The 3,157-nt window shown below is 35.8% G+C and overlaps 1 pseudogene; it reads right to left on the reverse strand.

Annotated features, from left to right (window-relative positions):
- Positions 1-891, reverse strand: LOC116269825 (annotated as a pseudogene).
- Between the last annotated feature and the right edge of the window lie 2,266 nt (positions 892-3,157).

Raw genomic sequence — 3,157 nt, forward strand, 5'->3', positions numbered from 1 at the left:
TTATTCTCCTGAAAGCCCTTTGACACCCTTGTTCCTTAAACTATAAATGATGGGGTTCAGCATGGGTGTCACTGCTGAGTAGAACACAGAAATCATTTTATCCCTTTCATTCATTATCTTGAGTTTGGCCTCATGTAGGCAAATATTGCTACTTCATAGAAGAGAACAACGATAATGACATCGGACGACAGGTAGAGAAGACCTTCAGCCTCCCTCCCTGGACTGCATCCGATCACTGTGGAGATAATATTCTAGTGCTGAGACAAGGATGGGGAGCAGGAGCTGCAGGATTACCACATCCATTGCAAAGATGGCTATTTCTGTGTTGTAGTGTCTTGCTGAAGCCAGCTTCCAGGAGGGCAGGAGGTTCACAGAAAAAATGAAGTTAATGATATTGTTTCCTCGGTAGGGTAGGCTCAATGTGAATGTGGTGTCCACCAGATACAAACACTCCACTGGCCCAGGACCCTATGTGGCCAGCTGGACACATGTACCCAATGTGTCATGATGGTGAAAGTAGTGCAGGGGCTTGCAGACAGTCACGTAATTTCGTCACAGGACATCACTGCCAGCAGTGCACTCTGCACCTCCAACCAGCAGTAAGACAACAATCTGTGTTGAGCATCCAGCAAAGGAAATGGCCTCTTCACCAGAGGTGGATTAGCACCTGAGGGACAGTGGCAATAGAAAACAGAGACCAGCAAAGGACAAGTTTCTGGGAAAGTACATAGGTGTGTGGGAGTCTGGAGTCTATGAATGAGCACGGACCAGGTTTCAGAACAGTGAGCAAGTAGATAATCAGGAAAACGAAGAAAAGCAGAACTTGTGTCTCTGGATCCTGTGAAATGTAAAGACAAATTCATTCACATAGGTTTGGTTTCTTTCTCCCATGAATTTTATTCCTGTTTATAGGTCAGCAACAAGCAGCAACACATATTGATGAGTAATTTTAAAACTGCGAGTAACTTATGTATTTTATTAATTAGAATTCAAAATGGAACTACTGATTTTTGTCTCTTAATAGCTTCCCATATGAAAAACCTGCATTTTCCTTTTGCTCAGTAGCGCTGACAATTGAAACCACCTCTTCTTTCTCCCTTTGAATCTTTTAAGAGTTAACCTCAGGGGAGAAATCATCCTGAGTGTGCTACATGACCAAGCCTTGACTGGACCACCTAATGATTAAGAGTCCTTAGCTATGCTCCACAGTGCTCATTACAGTGCATTCCTCTTTTGTGTAGGTTTGAGAAGCAACAAATGATTTGCTTTTTAAACCAATTAAGTTTTATATGCAAACTGATAACATTTATGAAGGCTGATTTTTAAAAATTATATTAGGCAAAATAATCCCAATGAAGCATTCTGAGTAGCAATGGAAAATTAGGGCTAAAGGAAAAATATAGTAGTCTGTGACCTGTCCCTCACCCAAATTCTCCAATATTTATTTTCACATAAAGGGTGCTATACACAATAAAAATAACTGCTTATTAGTAGCTGTACCTGCAACACCCTTAAACTATCCTAATGTGTCCTCCATATTCTTTTCCCTTTTTCTTTCTTTTTGCATAGGCCTTTATATAATAATAACATAATTATTTTGTATTAGGCATTCTGGTGGCTAGTCATTATTGGATTTTTTTGTGTGTGTTCCTTCTGAAAAAATCCTCTTGAAGTCAATATGAGGTAGTTATAATTCTCTGTTATACAGTTGAGTAAGACAAAGGCTTATAGAAATTGTAATCCTAGTCCTAGAACCCTGCTCATTATTTCTATTTTGCAATTATTTTTCTTTCTTCCTCAAAACTGCTTGCAGAGATTAAACTTACACAGTTCTCTATCTTTCTCACATCCACTTCTGGGAGACAAGCCCACACAGCGTTTCCATTTCCATGGTTTTGTGGACTAAGCCACAATAACAGAGTGATCATTAGGGACAAAATAACAGTCAAGCATATTTTAACAGTTATTTTTCTCAACATTTTGGGAGGGTCTACTCCACTGGAAAATAGGAAGTATTAGCGAATAAATACTGAGAGGTGACAAACATGATTTTATGATAATTTTACTATATATACTAAAAGAACCAAAAAGTTTGACCAAACCTGATAACTGATTGAAATGTGGTTTGATGCAAGACAAGCAATTAAACATTCTTGTGTTACTATATACCAAAGATAACCAAATAAAAAATTATAGCAAAAATAATTCCTTCACAAAAGGAACAATACCTAAATTCTAACAAGTATAAGTACACAAGAAACATCCAAGACCTATTTAAAGAAAGTGTGAAACATGATATCTGGAATAGATAAACAGACACATTGATTTTATAACAGAACCAATAAAGTCTTATGAAAAAATTCACTGAAATTCCAACCATGTTTTTCTTACAGAGAATTTTTATAGAATTTAACATACTTATTCCAAATTTTATCTAGATGAGTAATTCAATGATAAACATATTTTAAATTTCCCCTTATTAATGTAATGAATACTGAGTAGACATAAAAATTTTCCCCAATAAATATATAGTGTGTATGGACATATCTCACACATATGGAAATTAATACATGATAAATGTGGCATCCTAAATATATTTATTAAAAACAATAAAGGACAATTACTTCTTCACTTTTTAAAATTACTTTACATATGCATGTATATTCATATCTATACACACATAATGGGCATAAGCAATAATTCACAACCTAAATGTATTACATTTTAAAAAATTCTAGTTTTTTTTTGGTGGGAATGCAGATTGCGCTGTTTTTTCATTATGGAGAATAGTATGGAGGTTTCTGCTGCACAAAAATGGAACCAATTCATGACCCAGCAATCTGGTTCCTCTCTGGGTATAAAAATTCCTCAAAAAGAAATGAAGTCACCACCTAGTAAAAGATGCACTCCCCATAAATTCAATGCAGTATTATTCACAATGGCTAAGATATGGAAACAGTCTGTCAATGAAAACTGGCATTTTAAAATACTAAAAAGTGAGATACACACACACACACATACACATTTACACAATGGAATACCATTAGTCCTTAAAGAGAATGAGATCTACATTTGTCACAACATGGATGAACTCCACAACATTATGCTAAAATGAAATAAGTCAGACACAGGAAAAAATAATAGTGCACAATCTCAC

This window comes from Papio anubis, chromosome 12 (assembly GCF_008728515.1).
Source record: "Papio anubis isolate 15944 chromosome 12, Panubis1.0, whole genome shotgun sequence".
Taxonomy (NCBI): domain Eukaryota; kingdom Metazoa; phylum Chordata; class Mammalia; order Primates; family Cercopithecidae; genus Papio; species Papio anubis.